A 14,515-nucleotide genomic window follows, 5' to 3' on the forward strand; every position below is an offset into this window, starting at 1 on the left:
AAAGGCAGGCAACAGATTTAGCGACATTCTTGCTCCAGGAGTTAAGGGACCTGAACAAAGGCCTGTTTTCTCATCTAGAAATCAAGTTTAATGGACATATAATTTTGTAACTTTGACACCATTAAGTACTTGTTCATCTTACATCATAGACAGAATGATTTGTAGCAGAAGAGGAAGGTGCAGTCCCTTTATACTCAACGGTTAAGATTGCAGGCCATGGAGACTTCAGCAAGATTAAAGGACATATTTTCTATGGTTTTCTATGGAATTCTAAAAGTATTTAAAAGAACCACAACTGTAAATGTCTTAAAATTAGAAAAGTCTTTCAGACGTCCTTCACAATATTGTGTAGTCAAACATATACCCCTTTGGGCAACACATCTACAATGTGTCATTGTTGTTTCTTCATGCCTCCTGTATGTGGTAAGAGCTGCTGCTCCTTCATTTGGAGTTACCTTTCGTGGTTACTTCCTGTTACTGAAAAAATGAGTGTCTCATTTTGCCTTGTATGACCAGAATTCTCCTTCCTGTTATTTTTTTTTTTTTTTTGGTTCTTTTTTTTCGGAGCTGGGGATCAAACCCAGGGCCTTGGGCTTCCTAGGCAAGCCCTTTAACCACTGAGCTTCATCCCCAACCCCACCAGAATTCTCCTATTTCCTCTATATGATCTTGGTTCAGAACTTGTAAGGTGAAAAGATCAGCCTTTCTGCAACCAATGTTGCATTTGTTTACTTATATTATTAGCTCTCAAATTACTTATCATTCCAGATCGTCTATTATAGTCAGGTCTTCCTTATAGGCATTGTGAATGGAAGCACATGTGATCACTGCATCTCCAATAATTCTTTTCACTGTGAAAAAGAAATAGCACAAACATTTTTGACAATCACAAAAATCCATCTGCCAATATGATACACTTTTAGGGGGAAAATGCATCACTGACTTAGTATTAAGAACATGTCTAGGTAAGCCTTCATTTCTAAAGCAACGAATTTCAACACACCTTCAGCTGTATTTGATAAACATAAATTATTAAAGATAAAATGCCTGCTTAAAAAAAACTTTTCAAAAATGTGTTCAGTATATGTTTGTATCTCCTTACAATTTGATTTTTGTCAACTTTATTTAAGCTAGACTCATCACGGAAAAGGAAATCTCAATTGAAGAAATGAATCCATAAGATAGGTTTGTAAACCTATTTGTTGCTTTTCCTTAATTAATGTCTGATGATCCATCCATACAATACAGTGGTATATAGGGTGGGTGGTTGTAGAAGGCAAAAGAAAAGTAACTGAAGGGGATGCAGTCAGAGTTTGTTCTTTATCAGCATACATTGTTCTTTGAGAAGGCATACGTTCAGATCCCACCAAGTGCTGCAGTAAAATTAAATAAAAATTTTTCCTTAATCCTGCTTTAAATCCAGAACTTTGGGGCTTCAAGGCATCTGTTAGATAATTGCATCTCAGTCAGCAGAGCATATCACATGCTTAGCTCTATCCCATATCACACTGCTGATGGCTACTCTCTGAGCTTGACAACAATCTACCAATCTAGTTCCCAAGGCAGGTTGCCACCATGCCAGACATACACATCCCAATTCTGTGGCTGCCCAGTGTGTCCAGCCAACATACACTCTCTTAAACTCAATTAAATCACCACATGAAAGAACACACAACACAATAACCTCTGATCCAATTGATAAGATATAATTCGCTCATCTAGACATACAAAATCATATACACCTCTATCCCTTAAGAATATTCATAACAACCTGGAAATGTGCAGAGAGGAATGTTAACATCTACCTTTGTGTTCGCTCAGCTGCTCTTCTCCCCTTCTCTTGCTCCTCCTCTCTAAATTTTTTTCTACCCATCTTTCCTTCTTGTCCAGTGACAGGTCTCGTTCTATCTTGTACCTGACTTCACCTGCATAATGACATCATCCTACAACCAAGTACTACAGATAACTTAATATTGCATGTCACTCTAGCTCCAGGGAATAAACAAGCCATTCATTTGTGTCCTTCATGTGAACCTTCATTCAGGTGCATATGCATACACGAACATACAAAGATAAACACACACACATGAATACAAAATAAAAATTATATACAGAATTTACGTATATAATTATAGGTTGATGGATGGATAGATAGATAGATAGATAGATAGATAGATAGATAGATAGATAGATAGATAGATACTGATTAAGAGTTTAGGAACAAAGGATGTAAGAAGTTTTCCTTCATGGTCTCTGTTTCAGTTCCTGCTTCCAGATTTCCATGCTGCTTTAGGTACTACATTGGTCCCTCCATGATGGAGTATAATAAGGAACTGTAAATCAAATAAAACCTTTCCCTTGCCAGTTGCTTTTGATCATGGTCTTTATCACAATAATAGAAATCAAGCTAAAATAGAAGTCCGAAACAAGATTGTGGAAATAATCATGTCCTCGCGTGATGTATATGTGTTATGAATTTGCATTTTCTGGTCATATGGGGAGAAAATTATTTATATTAACAAGAAACATTTGCTTTATTGGATCAACAAATCGTGGTAGGCTGTACCTGAGACCTAATCTCTGACTCGAGATATAGCACATTCTTGACAGTATATATTCAAAATAAGTGGATGCTGTGGTCCATAAGAGACAAAATCTGCGTGCCATGCTGACAGTAGAATCAGTGATAGTATTTAAGATGTCCTAGGTTTTACCAAGTGGAAACTGGAGTATTGAAAGAATCATAGAGAGCATGAACTTGACAATGTGTATCAGTGTTGGAGTAACTGAAGAGAAGCCCTTGATGATGCTGCACCCTCAGTTTCATTGGAAACCACAGATTGACAGAATCACACACAGAGGGTAAGGTTTGGTTTCACATGGCAGGGTTGCAGTACCAGAAGGTCATAGAGAAGGTGAAGGCTTAACTTCAGTTGCAAGCAGATCTCAACAAGTGGACAAGACAGGATATACAGAAGACCCGCTAGAATAGCAGCAGATAAGTGATGTTTGTGAATGAGGATATGAGATCATTTGTGTCTGCTGGAGAGGGCAAAGTCAGCAAATTAGAGCTGCATGACCCTCTTTTCACACAGAAGTTTTGGAGTTTCATGTGTTGGACACTGAGTTCTTTACAATATTATGCTTTTGTCTTGGCTTGCGATGCAACTACATAATTATTCTTTTTGTAGAGAAAATATGTAACCTACTTTGGATTTTTCAGAAGTCCATGGTTAGAGTGGATATATTAAAGAAATACTGGAGCCTGGCCCTCTCTTAAGAGCTGCAAAGAACTGTCCCAGGATCACCACTGCCACCAGTGCCACCAGTGGCACCCATGCTTCCTGGCCCCAGGGGACCAAGGACCAGGTTAGGACCTGGCCAAACATGGGAGTTCACATTGGCATTAAGCACTTGAAAAGCTGAGGCAGGACGATTACAAATGAGGCCACGACCAGCTTGGGCCACAGAATAAAAGTTTGTTAAATCAAAACAGCAAAGTATATTCTTGCCCCTGTCACAAGCATTATGCATCACTGTCTACAATGAAGATGGGTGCCAACGGCATTTGTAATTCTTGAATGATTCATATGTTTTTAGGGTAAATGCAGGATGTCTACACCCGAATCCACCCTGTATGCTTTAGAGTGGATGGCTCCACCCAAATATTTTCCACTTAAGCTTTATCATCTTCCCAAGTTTACTCAGGCTGTCATTCTTTAAGATAAACTACTCCTGGCATAACCTGTGCATTGCCTCCCATTCACAGAAGAGACAGGGCTGGAAAGTGTGAATGAGGCTTTAAGTAAGACTCCGGAATAACAGGAGGGAACCTATTTACATAAATAGATGTATTCTTTCAGCCCTTTCTTGTGCAGTCCTATTAAAGATACCTTTATCCCTAGCTCCTAGTCTTTTCCATGCCAGAATTTTGTATTTTGGGTAGGCCATGTGGAATAGAGAATGAAGGACAGCATCTTTACTTTGTCCTTTATCTAGGTAACCAGCAGGTATATAATAGAATAACAGACATTTGTGAATAACGTTTACACAACATTAACAGAGCCATTTTTGGCAATATAAATAATTTCCTAAAAAAAGTAGATAACAAAATGAATGGTTTTATTTTTCAGATATAGGAAAAAACTTTTTCTTTAATTGAATATTTTTAATTTACATTTCAAATATTATTCCCTTTCCCAATATCCTGGACATAAGTCCCCTATCTCATCCCCCCCTTGTTCTATAAGGGTGTTTTCTTCTAAATCCCCCCTTCACCCACCCAAAATTCGCCTACACTGGGGGGTCCAACCTTGACAGCACCAAGGGATTCTCCTTCTACTAATGCCCAACAAAGCCATCCTCTGCTACATATGTACCTGCAACCATGGGTCAGACCATGCATAGTCTTTGGGTAATATTTTAGTCCCTGGAATGTCTGGTTGGTTGGCATTGTTGTTCTTATGGTGTCTCAAGCCCCTTCAACCTTTTCAATCCTTTCTCTAATTCCTTCAACAGGAATCCCATTCTCAGTTCAATGGTTTGCTGCTAACATTCGCCTCGGTATTTGACATGCTTTGGCTGTGTCTCTCAGGAAAGATATACATCCACTTCCTGTCAGCATGCATTTCTTAGCTTCATAAATCTTATCTACTTTGGTGGCTCTGTGTGTGTGTGTGTGTGTGTGTGTGTGTGTGCCACGTATGGGGCAGGCTCTGAATGGCTGTTCCTTCAGTCCTATGCTCCAACCTTTATCTCCATATCCCCTCCTATGAATAGTTTTGTTCCCCCTTTTAAGAAGGATTGAAACATCTGCACTTTGGTCATCCTTCTTCTAGAGTTTCATGTGGTCTGTGGGTTGTGTCTTGGGTATTTCAAGTATTTGGGCTAATATCCACTTATCAGTGAGTGCATAACATGTGTGTTTTTCTGTGTTTGGGTTACCTCACTCAGAATGATATTTTCTAGTTCAATTCAATTGCCTATGAACTTCATGAAGTCATTGTTTCTGATAGCTGAGTACTCCATTGTGTATTTGTACAACATTTTCTGTTGCAATTCCTCTGGTGAAGGGCATCTGGGTTCTTTCCAGCTTCTGGTTATTATAAAGAAGGCTGCTGTGGACATAGTGGAACATTCACCTTTGTTGAATGCTGGAGCATCGTTTGAGTATGTGGCCAGGGGTAATATAACTGGGTCCTCAAGTAGTGCAATGTCCTGTTTTCTGAGGAATGTCCATACTAATTTCCAGAGTTTTTGTACCAGGTTGTAATCCCATCAACACTGGAGGAGTGTTCATCTTTCTTCACATCCTCTCCAGCATCTGTTGTCATCTCATTTTTTAATCCGATCCATTCTGACTGGTGTGAAGTGGAATCTCAGGGTTGTTTTGATTTGTATTATCCTGATTACTAATGATGTTGACCATTTCTCTAGGAACTTCTCAGGCATTTGACATTCCTCAGGTGAGAATTTTTGCTTAGCTCTACACCCCATTTTTAATAGGGTTATTTGGCTCTCTGGACTCTAACTTCTTGAGTTCCTTGTATGTATTGTATATTAACCCTCTATCAGATGTAAGATTGATAAAGATCTTTTCTAAATCTATTGCTTGCCATATTGTCCTAATGACAATGTCTTTTGCCTTACAGAAGCTTTGCAATTTTATGAGGTCCCACTTGTCAATTCTTGATGTTTACAATTTAAGCCTTTGGTGTTTATTTCAGGAAGCTGTCCCCAGGGCCCATGTGATCAAGACTCTTCTCCACCTTTTCTTCTTTTAGTTTGAGTGTATCTGGTTTTATGTGGAGGTCCTTGATCCACTTGAATGTAAACTTTGTACAGGATGATAAGAAGGGATGGATGTACATTTTTCTACGTGCTGACATAGGGTTGAACCAGCCCCATGTTTTGAAAATGGTATCTTTTTCTCCATTGAATGGATTTAGCTTCTTTCACAAAGATCAAGTGACCATAGGTGTGTGTGTTCATTATTGGATCTTCAATTCTATTCCACTGATCTACCTGCCTGTCTCTGAACCAGTGCCATACAGTTTTTATCACAAGTGCTCTGTAATACTGATTGAGATCAGGGATGAAAATTCCCCCAGAAGTTGTTTTATTGTTGAGAATAGTTTTCACTGTATTGGATTTTTTGTTATTCCAAATCAATTTGCAAATTATGAAGAATTGAGTTGGAATTTTGATGGGGATTGCATTGACTCTGTAGACTGCTTTTGGCAAAATGGCCATTTTTGCTATATTAATCCTGCCAATCAATGAGTCTGGGAGGGCTTTCCATCTTTTAAGATCTTCAATTTCTTTCTTCAGATATTTGAAGTTCTTGTCATACAAATCTTTCACTTGCTGTGTTAAAGTGACAACAAGTTATTTAATATTATTTGGGAATATTATGATAGTATCATTTCCCTAATTTCTTTCTCAGCTTCTTTATCCTTTGAGTAGATGAAGGCCCCTGATTTGTCTGAGTTAATTTTGTACCCATCCACTTTGCAGAAGTTGTTTACCAGGCTTAGTGGTTCTCTGGTGGAACTTTTGAGGTCACTTAAGTTTGCTATCATATCATCTGTAAATAGAGATATTCTGACTTATTCCTTTCAAAGTTTTATCCCTTTGCCCTCCTTTTGTTGTCTGATTGCTCTGGCTAGGACTTTGAATACTATATTGAATAAGTAGGGAGAGAATGGGTAGCCGTGTCTAATTGCTTATTTTAGTGGGATTGCTTCAAGTTTCTCTCCATTCATTTTAATGTTAGCTAATGGTGTGTTGTATATTGCTTTTACTGTGTTTAGGTATGGGCCTTGAATTCCTGATTTTTCCAGGGCTTTTATCATGTAGGGGTGTTGTATTTTGTCAAATGCTTTCTCAGCATATAATGAAATGACCATGTGGTTTTTTTTTTCTTTGAATTTGTTTATATAGTCGATTATGTAGATTGATTTCTTTATATTGAACCAACACTGCATACCTGGGATGAAACCTACTTGATCATGGTGGGTGATCTCTTTGATATGTTCCTGGATTCAGTTTGTAAAAATTCTACTGAGTATCTTGTTCATTGATATTCATAAGGGAAAATGGTCTGAGTTTCTCTTTCTTTGTTGGGTCTTTGTGTGGTTTAGGTTTAAGCTTAATTGTGGCTTCATAGAAGGGATTTTGTAGTGCTCCTTCTATTTCTATTTTGTGGAATAGTTTGAACAGTATTGGTATGAGGTCTTCTATGAGGGTACGATTGAATTCTGCACTAAACCAATTTGGTACTGGAATCTTTTTTATTAGAAGGCTTTTAATCACATCTTCAATTTCTTTAAGAGCTTTGGTACTGTTTAGATGGTTTATCTGTTACTGATTTAACTTTAGTACCTGGTATATATCCAGATAATTGTCCATTCCACCCAGATTTTCCAGTTTTGTTGTTTTAGTAGGATTTGATGATTTTATTGAATTTCTGTTGTTATGACTCCCTTTTCATTTCTCAGTTGGTTAATTTGGGAACATTCTCTGTCCCTTGGTTAGTCATCCTAAGTTTTTTTTCATTCTTTTTGATTTTTCTCAAAGAAGCAGCTCCTGATTTTGTTGATTCTTTGTATAGTCCTTTTTGTTTCTACTTGGTTGATTTGAGCCCTGAATTTGATTATTTCATGCCTTCTTCTCCTCTTTGGTGTATTTGCTTTTTTGTTTTCTATAGCTTTTAGGTGTGCTGTCAAGTTGGTGATAGATCTTCTCTCCTGTTTATTTTTGCAAACACTCAGATGTATTAGTTTTCCTCTTAGCACTCCTTTCATTGTATCCAATAAGTTTGTGTATGTTCTGCCTTCATTTTTATTAAATTCTAAGTAGTCTTTAATTTCTGTCTTTATTTCTTCCTTGACCAAGTTATCATTGAATAGAGCATTGTTCACCTTCTGTGTGTATGTGTGCTTTCATTCATTATTGTTGTTATTGAAGACCAGCCTTAGTCTGTGCTGGTCTGATGAGGATGCATGTTATTATTTCTATCTTCCTGTATCTGATGAGGCCTGTTTTGTAATTGATTATATGATTAATTTTGCGGAAGATACCACGAGGTCCTGAGTAGAAGGTATACCCTATTTTTTAGGATGGAATGTTCTATAAATGTCTGTTAAATCCATTTGTTTATAACTTCTGTTAGTTTCTCTATGTCTCTGTTTAATTTCTGTTTCCATGATTTGTCGATTGACGAGAGTGGGGTGTTGAAATATGCTACTATTATTGTTTGGGGTACAGTGTGTGCTTTGAGCTTTAGTAAGGCTTATTTTATGAATGCAATTGCCCTTGTATTTGAACCATAGACATTTAGGTTTGAGAGTTCATCTTGTTGGACTTTTTTTCCTTTGATGAATATCAAATGTCCTTCCTTATCTTTTTTGATGACTTTTGGTTTTAAGAAGAGTTTATTTGATATTAGAATGTCTACTCCATCTTGTTTCTTGTGACCATTTGCTTGGAATGTTTTTGTCCAGCCCTTTACTCTGAGGTACTGTTTGTCTTTGTCTTTGAGGTGTGTTTTCTGTATGCAGCAAAATGCTGGGTCTTCTTTACGTTTCTAGTCTGTTATTCTATGTTTCTTTATTGGGGAATTGAGAGATATTAAGGAATAGTGATTGTTACTTCCTGTTATTTTCATTCTTAGACGTGGAATTATGTTTTGTGTCTCTCTTCTTTTGGTTTTGTTGCAAGGAGATTACATTCTTGCTTTTTCTACTGCTTAGTTTCTCGTCCTGTACTGGAGTTTTCCATCTATTATCCTTTGTAGGGCTGGATTTGTAGAAAGGTATTTTGCAAATTTGGTTTTGTCATGGAGTATCTTGGTTTCTCCATCTATATTAATTGAGAGTTTTTCTGGATATAGTAGCCTGGGTTGTCATTTGTGTTATCTCAGGGTTTGTATGCCATCTGCCCAGGATCTTCTGGATTTCACATTCTCTGGTGAGAATTGTGGTATAATTCTTAAAGTTCTGCCTTTACATGTTATTTGACATTTATCCGTTACTGCTTTTAATATTCTTTCTTTGTTTTGTGCATTTGATGCTTTGACTATTATATGACGGGAAGGATTTCTTTTCTGGTCCAATCTATCTTGTATGTTTATGGGCATTTCTTTCTTTAGATTAGGGAAATTTTCTTCCATTATTTTGTTGAAGATAATTACTGGCCATTTAAATTGGGAGTCTCCACTATCATCTATACCTATTATCCTTAGGTTCGATCTTCTCATTGTGCCTGGATTTCCTGTATGTTTTGGGCTATGAGCTTTGTTCATTTTACAGTGTCTTTGACAGTTGTGTCAAAGTTTTGCAAGATATCTTCTGCCCCTGAAATTCTCTCTTCTATCTCTTATATTCTGTTGGTGATGCTTGAATCTATGACTCCTGTTCTCTCCCTTAGATTTTCTGTTCAGGGTTGTCTCCCTTTGTGCTATCTTTATTGTTTCTCTTTTAAATCCTGGATGGTTTGTTCAATTCCTTGAACCTGTTTGATTGCATTTTCCTATAATTCTTCAAGGAATTTTGTGTTTCCTCTTTAAAGACTTTTACTTGTTTACTTGTGTTTCCCTGTATTTTTATAAAGGGAGTTATATATGACCTTTTAAAAGTACTCCATCATAGTCGTCGTCGTTGTCGTCATCGTCGTCGTCGTCATAGTCATCATCCTCATCATAAAATTTGATTTTAAATCTAAATCTTGTTTTTTTCTGGTGTGTTTCGATATCTCGTATTTGCTTTGGTGGGAGAATTGGGCTCTGATGATGCCAGGTAATCTTGGTTTCTGTTGCTTAGATTATTGTACTTGCCCTCATCATCAGGTTGTCTCTGGGTTTAGCTTCTCATGTTGTCTCTAATGGTAGCTTGAGCCTCCTCTAGGCCTATGTGTCAGCACTCATGTAGACCTGTTTTCTTTCACCCTGATCTGGGAACAGAGAGTTTCTCCTGGGTTTGTGTAACCTGAATCTTCCACGTGTGTTGCTTGTTGCAGAAGAGTTGGTCTTACTTCTGCTCTCAGGTGTGTTGGCATTCCTAATGACTGATTTTCAGTTCTGGGTCCAGGCAGAAATCCAAAGTGTCTTGTCCCTGACTGCTCCCAGGTCCCTGTACCCAGGGGCCACAGATGGCATTAGGTGATTCCCTCTTGGGTCAAGAATGTGGGCAGAGAATAATCTCCTCTGAGTTCTCAAGAGTGCCTGCAGGTCTCAGGATCCAGCTCTGTTCCCCATGGATTTGTGTGCAGGGAGCTGTTTGACTAATTCAGTTCAGGTCCCAGTATAGGCAGGAACCAGCATGTTCTGCTGCTAACTGCTCCTATATTCCTATATCCAGAAGCACTCTGAAATTTCCTCTTGGGCCAGGAATGTTGGTAGAAGTAGTGGTCTGTCCTGCAGTCTCAGGATTGTCCACACTTCTCAGATTTCAACCCTCTCTTATTTAGAATTTTGTCATCATATTTTGTTCTCTTTAAAGTTTATTATTATTTTAATTGTTGTTATTCTCAAGGTTTTTAAATTCTTTTTTACAGTCCAGAATTTACCTCCCCCTGTCACCCCTATCATTATTCCACATCCTATAACGCCTCTCCTGTCTCCAAGAGCATGTACGTACTACCCACACCATCTCCATGTAGCCTTGTGTTTATTGAGGGTTAGGTGTATCTATCTTCCCTGACTGAACCCATACCCAGTAGTCCTCTGATATATATGGGTCAGGGTCCCAATATTAGCTGGTATATGCTGCCTGGTATATGCTGGTATATGTTGCAAAATGTCTGAGAGATCTTTGGTGTCCAGGATAGTTAAGACTGCTAGTTTAATTATAGGGTTGCCCTCCCTCTTAGATTTTTCCAGCTCTTCCCTAATTCAACCACAGTGGTCACCAGCTTCTGTCCATCTATTGGCTGTAAATATCTGTATCTGTCTCAGCTGCTTGTTGGGCCTTTTGGAAGGCAATCTTGATAGGCCCCTGTTTGTTAGCACACCATAGCATAAGTAATAGTGTCAGGCCTTGGGGGCCTTCCCTTAAGATAGATCCCAATTTGGACCTGCCACTAGACCTCCTTTTCCCCAGGCACTTTTCCATTTTTGTCACTGCAATTTTTTTTCTGACAGGACCAATTCTGAGTCTGAATGTTTTACTGTGGAATGGCAACTCTATCCTTCCACATTCTGCCCTGTCTACTGGAGGTAAAACTCTACTAGTTCCCTTGCTCCACTGTAGGACATTTCATTTAAGGTCCCTCCCTTGGAGGACTGAGAGTCTCTCATCTCCCAGGTCTCTGGTACATTCTAGAGGACTCTCCCACCTCTTATTGTTGCTTATTTCCATTCTTTATTCTGGCCCTTTGGGCTTCAGTCCTGTACCCTTATCCACCGCTAGCCAATATGTGATAATGTTTTCTTCTTCCCCTCACTGAATCCTTTCCTGTGGGACAGTGAAAGGCACCCTTGTTCCTGGTTGAGGAGGCTTGAACCCTAGACATCCTGAAGGGACAATAGGCATTTTGCTTGGCTCCCAGGAAACCATGCCTGTTACTAGCCAGCAGTCCTCCATAAATTTGTAGCCATCAGTCCTGTCAGGGCAATTCTCCAAGTCCCTCCACAGTTAGAGAATGTGACCACAGGTCACATAAGCTCAAAATAGATTTCCATTATAATGAGGTACCCAAAGACCTGGAGCTTTAGTCATTGAATTTCCCTTCCCAGATATTCCCCTCTATAAAATGTATTTAATCTCAGGCTCACTGTAAGAAGTTGGGTACAGTTTTACTTATTCATTTTCTGCAATGACAATAAATGCCTAAAAACCACGGACTGTTTCATTTTTTTGCCTACAGAGCTGCTTTCTAATCTCCCAAAGACAGCCTCCCTGCACTCCCACAGGCATCATCCCCCAAGCTCAAGCCTACCACTGCCAAGCCAAGGACTTCCCCTGCAGACAGAGCTCCCCATATTTTCCCCTCAGCCCCAGACTAGATCCAGGCCAATGGGCCCCCACTCTGTTCTCCATTGGGTACACATGTTTAGTCTAATCGTTGGCTGTGAGCATTACTCTCTGTATTTGTCAAGCACTGGCAGAACCTCTCAGGAAACAGCTTTATAAGGCTCCTGTCAGCATGTAAACCTTGGCATCCCCAAATAGTGTTGTGGTATGGTGACTGCATGTGGGATGTATCTACATGTTTGGGCCTTTCCTTCAGTTTCTGATCCACACATTGTCTCTGAATTTCCTCCTGTGAGTATTTTGTTCCCCCCTTCTAAGAAGCATCCACACTTTGGTCTTTCTTATTCTTGAACTTCATGTGGTCTATAAAATGTATTTTGGGTGTTCGGAGCTTTTGGGTTAATGTCCACTTATCAGTGAGTTTATATCAGGTGTGATCTTTTGTGGTTAGGTTAACTCAATCAGGATGATATTTTCAAATTTTATCCATTTGCATAAGAATTTCATGAAGTCATTGTTTTTAATAGCTTGAAGTATTACACTGTGTAGATGTACCACATTTTCTGTATCCATTCCTCTATTGAAGGATATCTGGATTCTTTCCAGCTTCTAACTATTTTAAATAGAGCTGCTATGAACATAGTGGAACATGCATCTATGCTATGTGTTGGAGCATCTTTTGGGTATATGCCAAGAAGAGGTATAGCTGGATCCTCTTTTCTGAGGAATGTCCAGATTGATTTCCAGACTGGTTGTAACAGTTTGAAATACCTCCAAAAATGGAGAAGTGTTCCTCTTTCTACACATTCTTGCCAGCATCTGTTATCACCCAAGTTATTCACCTTAGCCATTCTGACTGGTATGATGTGGAATCTCAGATCTGTTTTGATTTACATTTTTCTAACGACTAAGGATGTTGAACATTTCTTTAGGTACTTCTCAGCCATAGAATATCCGTTAGTTGAGAATTCTTTGTTTAGCTTTGCACTACATTTTTAATAGGGTTCCTGACCTGAAGCTGAACTACAGAACAATAATGATAACAATTGCATGGTATTGATACAGAGACAGATGGGTTGGTCAATGGAATAGAATTGAAGACCCAGAAATAAAACCAAACACTCCTGATCTTTGAAAAAAATCCCAACCAAAGAAAAAAATACAATCTGGAAAAAAAAAGCTTCTTCAATAAATAGTGCTGGTCTCTCTGGCAGTCTGTATGTAGAAAAAATAAAAGTAGATCCATTTTTGTCACGTTGTACAAAGCTCAAGTCCAAGTGGATCAAGGACCTCAATATAAAACCATACAGACTATGTCTAATAGAAGAGAAATTGAGAAAGAACATTCAAATCTTTGGCACAGGAGTGAAATTCCTAAACAGAACTCCAATGACTTAGGCTCTAAGATAAAGAATTAATAAATGGGAAGTCAGGAAACTGTAAAGCTTCTGTAAGGCAAAGGACATAGCCAATAGGTCAAATCTGTAACCTACAATTTGGGAAAAGATCTTCATCATTTTTTTAAAATAGAAATTCTATGGAAATTCTCATTCTATTTTGAGATTTTGTGTGGATTAAGTATTAGGGTGACTCTGGCCTCATAGAATTAGTTTGGAAGTGTTCCTTCTGTTTCTATTTTGTGGAATAGTTTAAGAACTGTTTGTATTAGCTCTACTTTAGAAATCTGGTAGAATTCTGAATTAAAGCAATCTTTCTCTATGCTGTTTGTTTGTTTGTTTTGTATGACTTTAGGTGTTAGGGAACTCTTTATATAATTTACCTTGATTTAAATTCAGTAAGTGGCAGACTGCACCTGGATTTGAATGGATGTGATCAAACAGTTCCCTGCACTCAAATCCTGTGGGAGGGAGAGGTAGACCTTCAGAGGAGCAGACATGCCTGGGAAACCAGAGGAGAATACTCTCTGCCCACATTTCTGACACTAGAGGAAAATGCTTAGTGCCATATGGGCCCACTGCACACAGGGACCCAGGAGATGTAGGGGCAGTTCCTTCTGGTTACTGCCTTAATGGAGCGCTGAAAAACAGCCCCAAGGAGTGACTTCAGGCCCAAGATCAGAGGTAAGACCGATTTTTCTGCTCTAAGTGACCTGCCTGGTGGACTCAGGACACACGAAGGCAAAATTCCTCTGGGACCAGACACTTCTGGTTTCTAGCTAGCGCCAGAACCTCACTGATGCTGGCCCACAGCTCTCTGCTCCCAAACCCCTTGGAACAGAGAGCTGATCGCCCAGAAGTATGGGAAATCCTGAAACTGCAGAGCAGAAGAGACCTCCACTTCTGCCCACCTTTGCTCACATCCATGTCCCAAAAGGAAACTGTAGAGTGCATTGGGCATGGGAATATAGAAGCAGTAAAGCTGTAGGAGCCCTGCAGTTCAGACTGCCCTGGGATCTGAAAGGACCTAGTCAAATGCACCCTCAACCCAAATTCTGTGGGAGGGAGAGCTAGACCTTCAGAGGGACAGACATGCCTGGGAAACCAGAGGAGACTACTTTCTGCCCACACTCCTGACTCTAGGGG

This window comes from Rattus rattus, chromosome 3 (assembly GCF_011064425.1).
Source record: "Rattus rattus isolate New Zealand chromosome 3, Rrattus_CSIRO_v1, whole genome shotgun sequence".
In the NCBI taxonomy this organism is placed as follows: domain Eukaryota; kingdom Metazoa; phylum Chordata; class Mammalia; order Rodentia; family Muridae; genus Rattus; species Rattus rattus.